Source organism: Muscardinus avellanarius (genome assembly GCF_963383645.1).
Source record: "Muscardinus avellanarius genome assembly, chromosome: 11".
Lineage (NCBI taxonomy): Eukaryota > Metazoa > Chordata > Mammalia > Rodentia > Gliridae > Muscardinus > Muscardinus avellanarius.
The window spans coordinates 15,809,098-15,819,183 of NC_137797.1; positions in this window are offsets into that span (position 1 = coordinate 15,809,098).

Consider the following 10,086-nt stretch of genomic DNA (forward strand, 5'->3'; position numbering starts at 1 on the left):
CTTCTGCCCAAACAAACCGGATTTATTAATATAACTGCATTTTCCTCCCAGCCCTGCATCTTGGCAGCCCTCTGAACTCAATCCCTTCCCCCTAGCCACTCCAGTTGCTGCTGACCTTGTTTTCTACACTGTTGTGACTTACCTGCCTCACAGAGTGGACTGGAACCTAGCAGTGGGAGAGTTATGGAGGCTGCAGTTGTTGGTTAAAGCATCACCACCCCTTCGCCTCTTGGGTACTTGGGAGGTTAGGGTAAACCATACTTCCCTAGTTGAGCGAATTCCTAGAGGGAAAATAAAAAGGAGCGGTCAGTCAGTGGGCCGTGATGGAGAGAAGAGGAAAGACACCTGGCCACTGATCAAAAAAGCCAGGTCATTCACCTGGTTATTGCTACATAGTGATCTTTGTAGGTTTAACCTTGGCTCTCTGTCTCCAGTAAAGCCTTTAGCCTTTAGACAAAGGGGACCTGGAAATATTGAGTGCCCAAAGAATGCTTGTTGGATTGTCTCTGCAAGTACAAGTGATAAAGTGGTACCTCAACCCATGGGAGAAAAAGTGAGAGCAATCTTTAATGTCTGCATTGCCCTGTGAAAACTGTTAAGACAACATCAGGATGCTGCCAACTCAAAGCAACAATTAGGCCTTCCAGTGGTCTCTGTGCTGAAGCACCTCACCAGACAGGCATAGAGGATGCCGAAGGATTCGGAAGACAGAGAAGGCTTTCTGATCAACACGCGGGCCTATTTTCAGATCCCCTGAGTATGCATACCCAGCTTTTTGCAAGAGGCAGACACATCTTCAGTTGACAGTTGGAACATGCCCTGCTCAAAGGCACAACTTCTGGGCTAGAGAAGAGGACTCTGGTGGGAAGGTTTTGCTGCTAATGTATTTATGGAATGAATGTATTTCATTCAAATGTGTATTCCTCTAGGAAGGATTAAAATTAAACTTTTTAATACAGGAATTTCTTGTAATCTTGACTTGTGGAGAAAGGAGATGAAAGTCTTTTAGTGGAAAATGAGGTACAAATTGAGTTTTTCTAAAACTAGAAGGGTATTGCAGCTTTGAGAGCATAGTCTAGTTGTTTCTCTGTAATAGTGCTTGGACGAACTGCTCTGGTATTAGCGTTGGCTGCTGACACTGGGCCATGAAACCTGCAGCAGGGCAGCTCTGGGGTCAGCCTTCTGCCAAGGTGTCCTGGTGGCAAGTCTCCCTATTCCCAGGAGAACACTGCTGGAACTGCCTCCTTTATTTCAGTAGCACGCGCCAGGTTCAGTTCCATTACTTCCCAGCACAGAAATGCTGCCCAAGATCATTAAGCCTAATGTAAAAAAACCCAAAAGCAAGAGGAAGTTTAGAAAACAGGTGAGAATATAGCTGTTACTGCTTATTTACAACCATTTTGTCCATTTTTTAACCCCTTGGTTTTATTTACTTTTGTGGTACTCAGGATTAAACCCAGGAGCATTCTACCTTTGAGCTACAGCCCCAGCCATATTTTATTTTTTATTTGGAAATAGGATCTCAGTAGGATGATAAAAGTGTTAACGGCGGCTGACCTCAGACCTGCAATCCTCCTGTCTCAGCCTCTCAAGAACTGGGATTACAAGCATATGCTACCCCTTAGTTTTAAATGGCACACTCCCAGTCATTCTCAAGGTAAACCTCCCTTTCAACAGGAATTTACCCTGAGCCATCTCTTCCCCATTGCAGGTGGCCTCATCTGCTACTGCTGCTGGATACGTGGTCACTAAGGGGCAGGACGTGATGAGTGTGAGCTCGGGTCTTGCTGAATGATCTCGACTGTACAGTGCGGTGGTGGATGGGAAACTTGTGCCTATTAGCCTGTAAATAGGGACTAAAGGGGTTTCCATTTTATAACACTATTTAGATGTTAATACATGTCAACAGCTATGGTATTTGACATACAATAAGCATAGATATTACTCAATTTCATATTTTAGACTAGATTTTTTTATATTCGTATAGATTTCTTCCTAAGAAAAATGGACTATAGATGACCCAAGAATTTCTGACTTTGGAAATGTAAAACTAGCTGGACATGATGGTGCACGCTTGTAATCCCAGTACTTGGGAGACTGAGATAGGAGGATCTGGGTTCGCAGACAGCTCAGCTACTTAGGCCCTTTGCAACTCAGTGAGACCTGTTTCAAAATAAAGAATAAAAAACAGGGCTGGGGCATAGCTTGGAGGTGCAATACCCCTGGGTTCCAACCCCAGTACTGCCCCCACCCCCCAAAAAAAGGAGAAAAAGAAATGTAAGTAAAACTAGAATAATTTGATTTCAATGCTGAAGCCTAAAAACTAGTTGCTGGTATTCTTCTAGATCAGTGTATGCTGGTTTTTTTTTTTGTTTTTTTTTTTTTCATAATGGGGATTTAAACCTCTGAACCAGACCCCCAACCTTATTTTGAAACACTGTCTTGCTAAGTTGCTGAGACTGACCCCAAACCTGCAGTCTTTCTTAGACTCCTGAGTACTGGGCTTGCAGATACATGCCACCAAGCTGTCTGTCTTTGGTGTTTCCTTCTTTTTGTATTGGGGATGGGACCTAAGGTCATTCTACCTCAAGCTACACCTCAGCCCTATTTTGTTATGTATGTATGTATGTATGTATGTATGTATGTATGTATGTATGTAAGTATGTATGTATTTATTTAGAAACAGGGTCTTGCCGAGTTGCAAAGGCCTCACGAAGTAGTTGAGGCTGTCTGCAAACCATAATCCTCCTGTTTCATCCTCAAAAATGCTGGGATTACAGGTGCTTCCTTTCTTACAACAATTACTTGCTCATAATCCTTGCCATATGTATTGAGCTGGGGTTCTCAGCTATATCAGGCAACAGAGTGTCAGGAACTTGGAGTCTCTGTCATCCTTTTCAGCCTGTTGACCTGTTCAGTAAATACTCCTTTATCTGTGTCCTGAGAAGCGTAAAACATGCCAGAACCCGTCACCCCTCATCAGGTCTGTGAATTTACATTGTCTGGTCACCAAGCTGCAATCTGGAAGCAACCTAGAAGAAAACTTCATGTGTGCAAATGTTTACTGTGCCCCATGCATACGTTGAAATCATAACCTCAAGGCACTCAAAATGTGACTGTATTTAGACATATGATCAAAAAAGTCATTAAGTTAGAATGAAGTCCTTAAGTTGGTCCCTACTCCAGGATGACTAGTGTCCTTGCAAGAAGTTTGCACGTGTATCCTTAACAGAAAAGACTGAAAACCCAGATGGTATGATACCTGCAAGCCAAGGAGAGAGGCCTAGAGCAGCTCTCCCCTTCACAGCCTTCACAACAATCCTGCCAACGCCTTGTCTTGGACTTCCAGCCTCTCGAACTGGGGGACAATGTCTGTTGCTGAGGCCTCTGCAGTTTGCAGTATTTTGCTTTGGCAGCTCTGGCAAACCAAACCCTATCTAACCAAACACACTCTTTATAGTAATTGTGTAAATTGAAGCAGCTTCCAGAATAATGGTTACAGATGATCATGAGCACCATGAAAGGCAGTAACAATTTGTAGGGGTCTCTGTTGCTACCAGCAGATTGCTTTACCATCAAAGGGTGAAATAGCTGAACCATCTTTTCTTTCTTAGTTTTTCTTGCATATACACATTCGAAGGTCATCAGGCCCTTACGTCTCTAGAGCTTAGATAAGGAAGCTTACTTTTCAAAAGCCATTTAGATTCTGCCACAGTTTAAAGCCTTGTAGGGGGAAATGGAAATGAGTAGGATTCTTCTCCAGCCTGTGGATGCTCAAAATCTTACACTTTGTCTAAGATCTGACTTCACATCTGGATTATGTAAATAAATAAAAAGCATCAGGTGTCCAGTCAGCCCAGTGGGCTCCCCAGGTAACTCGAGCAGTCCAGTGAAGTCCTCCGTGGGAGTCGGGCAAGATACATATTCGGACATTGGCCGAGGCAGCTTACTCAGGAACATGTTGCTTAGTGGTGGGAATTTTCCAAGAAATTCATGGTTGGGAGATTCCACTCCTGTGTGAACATCGCAAGGTACTTACACAGACCTAGATGGCTTAGGTCAATCACTATGTGACCTCTTGACGCATTCAAGGCAAAATAAACGCTTGATGTCTGATGCTACTGCTGGTAAGGTTTGGCATACAGTTTTACAGTAAACTTTTCTAAGGAGAGTATATTGTAGTAAAAATGAATACAATAAGTAAAGCCAGTGGTAGCTATTATTGTGTGCTATAGTGTGTGTGTGTGTGTGTGTGTGTGTGTGTGTGTGTGTGTGTGTGTGCATTCTATCACTGCTACACTCCCAGCCCTTTTTATTTTTCTTTTGATACTGGGAGTTGAACCCAAGGGCATTCTACCTCCCAGCTATACCCCCAGCCCCATTTTATGTTTTTTTTTTTTTTGAAATGGTCTAATTTGTGGAGGGCCTCACTAAGTTGCTGAGGCTGGCCATGAACTCCTGTCTTAGCCTCCCAAGTACTGAGATTATAAGCATGCACCAACATGCCCCCCAGCTAAATTTTATTTTGTTTAATTAATTCATTAGTTTGTTTATTTTGTGGAACTGGGGGTTGAACTCAAAGGCATTCCACCTCAACCCATACCCCCAGGCCAGTTTTTTATCTTATTTGGAAACAGGGCCTTGCTAGGTTGATGAGTCTCACTACTTAAATCAGGCTGTGCTTGAACCTGTAACTCTCCTATTTAATCCTCCCAAATGCATGGATTACAGGTGTGCGCCAGTCCAGCTTTATTTTTTCTTTTTGAAACAGGGTCTCACCAAGTTACTGTGCACTAGCCTCAAACCTGTGATCTTCCTGTCTCAGCTTCCCAAGTACTGGGGTGACAGGCGTGTGCCACCATGCCCGACTGGCACAGAGTGCTTACAGAAGCCATGAGCAGGATGGAAAGGCATTCCTGAGAACAGAAGATGAGTCAGGAAAAGTGGGCAAGTTGGCCTGTGTCTGTGACAAATGAAAGAAGGCCAGCTTAGAGGAGAGTGACGAGATTGTGTCTGGAAAGCCAGGTCATAAAGTTGAGCTACAGGACTGAACATCTTAGAATGCTGGCTTTACCAAGCCAGTAACATTTAAAAAAAATTGTTTTAAATTACAGTGCTAAGGGGTCCGATGTAGCTCAGGGGCAAAGCGCTTGCCTGGCAAGTGCACTGCCCTGGGTTCGATCCCCAAGTCCAAAAAAACAAAAAGAAAGACTCCTTTTAAATTACAATGATGAGCCGGGCGTGGTGGCGCACGCTTGTAATCCCAGCGCTTGGGAGGCTGAGACAGGAGGATCACACAGGTTCAAAGCCAGCCTCAGCTACTGAGTGAGGCTCTCAGCAACTTAGTGAGATGCTGTTTCCAAATAAAGTATAAAAAAATCCATCTGGGAGTATAGCCCGGGGGTAGAAAAGTCCCTGGGTTCCACCCCCAGTAAAAAAGAAAAAGAAAAAAAGAAAAGCCCTTGACAATCCCCCAGTACCAATAAATAAATAAAACTATCCTTGACTTCAAATTCTCAGGATGTTAATATATAAAAAGGAAGAACTAGGAGGCTGAGACAGGATCGTGGACAGCCTCAGCTACTTAGGCCCTTTGCAACTCAGTGAGACCCTATTTCAAAATAAAGAATAAAAAATAGGGCTGGGGGTGTAGCTTGGAGGTAGAATGCCCCTGGGTTCCATCTCTAGTACCCAAAGAATAAAAATGAGGAGAATATTCATTGTTTTATGTAGACATATGGATTGGCCTAACTATAGTACAATAAATAAGAATTCATATTTAATACTTACCAAAAAACTTAAATGGAAAATAGGACTGACACTTTCTTTCCAACTTGAAATTCCGAGGCCTGACAAATCCAAGTCAGGTTCTCTGCTGACAGCCAGAAGAATGTGGCTCTGCAGGTGCTGGTTTGAGCAGATCGGGCCCTGGGCCAGAGCCCGGCCTGGGCTTGTAGCTGTGCTCACGGCCAGCGTGGGCCGCGGATGAGACGTCTGAGGTTCAGGTAACAGGAGCAGCCAAGCCCTGGGGGCTTAAAAGGGGGCTCCACTGTAATGCACGGACTGAGGAAAGCATTCCTGTTGCTCCATGGGACCGTATTGCATTTAGTGTGGATAGACCTAAGCACAAAAATTTGTGGCTTCGAGAGAATGCCTTCCTGGTGTGAAAAGGGCATGTCAAGATGGAGCGGTGGTATTTTTAGCACTGATTGTTTTGATTGTTTTCATTAGGTAGCACTTGGAAATGCTATAGAGTCAATCCTGTCTGTCAAATTGAAAAACTGATACTAACTTTTAAGAAATTCTACAGAAGCCGGGGGTGGTGGTGTACACTTTCTTTTTTTTTTTTTTTTTTTTTTTTTTTGCGGGTCTGGGGATGGAACCCAGGGGCACTTGACCTCTGAGCTACATCCTCTGCCCTATTTTTTTATTCTTTATTTTGAAACAGGGTCTCAATGAGTTGCGAAGGGCCTCATTAAGTAGCTGAGGCTGTCCACAAACTGCAATACTCTAGTCTCAGCCTCCCGAATGCTGGGATTACAAGCGTGCACCACCACGCCCGGCTCTGCCAAGGGTTTTCTACCTCCAAGCTACTTGTCAGGCATTTTTTACATTTGAGCCGGGTGTTAGCATATACTTGTAATCTCAGTATTTGAGAGGCCTCTGAGGCCGAAAGGATCACAAATTCTCTGCTGGCCTCAGCTACTGAGGCCCTCCTCAATTTAGTGAGACTGTTTCAAAATAAAGAATAAAAAAATTGGGCTGGGAGTGTGGTTTGGAGGCCCTGGGTTCAATACTCAGTACTGAAAAAAAAAAAAAAATTAAGAAAAAAATAATTTTTTCCCCGGTACTGAGTATGGAACCCAGGGGCATTCTACCTCCGAGCTACACCCCCAGCCCTATTTTATCTTTTTTTTGAAACTGTCTCACTAGGTTAATGAGTCTCATTACATTTTGAGGCTGTCCTCAAACCCACAATCCCGTCTCAGTTCCCCAAGTATTGGGATTGCAGGTGTGCACCGATACACCTGGGTCTAGTGTGTTGTCATTTCATTGTAGAGGTCTTTCACTTCCTTAGTGAATTTTGCATGTGTTTGTGGCTATTTCTGTGATTGGGATTGCTTTTATTATTGATTTATAGAAAAGCTGCTGATTTCTATGTTGATTTTTATATCCTATTTTAGTTTTATCAGGTTTATAGAATATTTGCAGAGAAATAATTTGACTTTATTCTTTCCTATTTATATATGCCTTTTTCCCCCAATTGCTCTAACATTTTTTAATATATTGAGGTAAGAGTGGTGAATGGAGACACCTTCCTCTTGTTAGAGGAAATGCTTTGTTCCCTGTTCAGTATGCTCATGGCTGAGTTTGTACTGAGTGTTGATACTGTGTTAAGGTATCATCTACATCTACTAAAATGATGGTATGATTTTCATTCATAATGCTATTTTTATTTATTGATTTGCCTATGTTGAATCATCCTTGCATCCCTAGAATTTAACCAATTTTATCATTTTTTGATGTGCTGAACTTTTTTTTTTTTTTTTTTTTTTGCGGTACTGGGGAGGGAACCCAGGGGCATTCTGCCTCCAAGCTACATCCCCAGCCCTTACTTTGAAGCAGGGTCTCACTGAGTTGTGGAGGGCCTAAGTAGCCGCTGGGGCTGGCCATGAATCTGCATCCTGTCTCAGCCGCTCAAGACTGGAATTCCAAGTGTGCGCCACCACACCTGGCTTGAGCTGTAGAATTGGTAAGTGTTGAAGATTTTTCCATCTATGTTCAGTCTGTAGTTTTTTTGTTGTGTCAGTGTCGTGTTTGACAGGGTAATGCTGGCTCAGAATGAACTTGGGATGATTGTCTCCCTTCCAATTCTATGAAGTAGTTTTGAGACGTTTTAATATTAAGTCATATTTTTAATTTATTTTCCAATACTGGGAATTGAACCCAGGGGCATTCTCTGAGATACACTCTGTCCTTTTTTATTTTGAAACAGTCTATGTTGTACTACGGCTGGACTCAAATCTGAGATCTTCCTGTCTCAGCATCCAAGGTTCTGGGATTACAGAAGTGCACTTTAAAGTTTGGTAAAATTCCAGTGAAGATGGCCATCCAGTCCTGGGTTTGCTTTTCTTTGTTGGGAACCTTTATTAGTGATTCAATCTCATTACTTGTTACTGCTGTCATTAATTTTGGGGAAGTAATACTGGGAATTGAATTCAAACTCCAAGCTATACCCCCTGCCAATTTTTTTTTGGGGGGTACTGGGGATGGACCCAGGGGCATTCTATCTTTGAGCTACACCCTAGCCCTATTTTTTATTTTTAAACAAGGTCTTAGTTGCAAAGGGCCTCACTAAGTAGTAGCTGAGGCTGTCCATGAACTGCGATCCTCCTGTCTCAGCCTCCCATATGTTGGGGTTACATGCGTACACCACCATGCCCGGTTTTATTTTTGTTTTGAAACAAGGTCTCACTAGGTTGGTGAGTCTGTCTTTGAACCTGCAACGTTCCTGTCTCAGCCTGTCAAATACTGGGATTACAGGTATCTGCCGTGATGCCCAGCTCTGGCAATTTTTTTCCCCCTGATACTGGAGACTGAACCCAGGGGCATTCTACTTCCAAGCTACACCCCCAACCTATTTTTATTCTTTTATTTTCAAACAAGAAAACGGTCTAAGTTGCAGAGGGTCTAAGTGGCTGAGGCTGGTTGTGAACCTGTGATCCTCCTGTATCAGCCTCCCAAGTACTGAAATTACAAGTTTGCACCACCATGCCCACTTATCATTAATTTTTAGTAAGGCTTTTGATATGATTCAAAGCCAAATCAAAACAAAGAAGTTTTCCATTTTTTAATTTGCTGTCCTATCCAGAGGTGGTTTCAGTGATTGAAAGTAGCAATACCTTAAACCTAGAGTGACATCCTACAATATTCACATGAAAACGAGTAGAGGCACATCATGAATTATACAGGAAAAGATAATGGTTCTTTAACTAAAAGCTCTTCTCTCTCCCAAGTCCAGGTTGGATCTCATGGATCAGACTAACTTTGCTGTCTGTAACTATTCACACTTAATAGCCTGTAATCAGAATTGTCCCGTCAGGTGGAGAGCAAAGACTTGGCATGGAACCCTCCCGTGTGTGTGCCGTGCTACAGAATTATTGGCAAACAGCTGGGAAGGAGCAGTCTGCCTTCTCTTTGACTCTGCTAGGAGAAAAAGCATGTCACTGTACAATTACCAAACCGTAAGAGCACTATGGTTTGGTTTAAAAGCATCTTAAAATTATAAGCATTAATATGAAAATAGCAGTGGAGTCTCTGGGGCATCTGCCTGTTGGCCAAGGTAACCTCTCGTGAGATCTTGGCCTGATCAGCACATCCCATGCCTAGGTTTATACATGTTTAACAAAAAATCACAGGATTTAGCCGGGCGTGGTGGTGCATGCCTGTAATCCCTGCGCTTGGGAGGCTGAGACAGGAGGATCGCACGGGTTCGAAGCCAGCCTCGGCTACTTAGTGAGGCTCTCAGCAACTTAGTGAGACCCTGTTTCCAAATAAAGTATAAAATAGGTCTGGGAGTATAGCCCGGAGGTAGAAAGCCCCCTGGGTTCCACCCCCAGTACCACAAAATAAATAACCACAGGATTTTCCTTCTAGAGCCTGGCACAGTGGTATGCACCTGGAATCCCAGCTACTGAGGATGCTGAGGTGGGAGGACTGCTTCAGCTCAGATGTTTGAAGACAGCCTGGAAAACTTAGCAGGACCCCGTCTCAACTTTTTTCCCCTTTGTTATTTCTCAAATCTCTATTTCTTTGGACAGATGGCATTTTTAAGGAATTAGTTTTAGAAAATCTTTTTTTATTCCCATTTTCAAGCAGTGCAGCAAGAACCCTTTAGACCACCCATTGGAAGGCAAGTACAAAGACCGGCTTTGTCCCGCCACTACAGCTGCGGGCAGGAACGGTAGGCAGCAGAACACGAAGTGTTTCCACCACTGCGTGGCTGTAGCTACACGTGGAACGCTGTCAGGCCAGTTTTAGAACTCCCAGATGAAGCTGGAAAACTGGTCAATTATAGGATGTTCA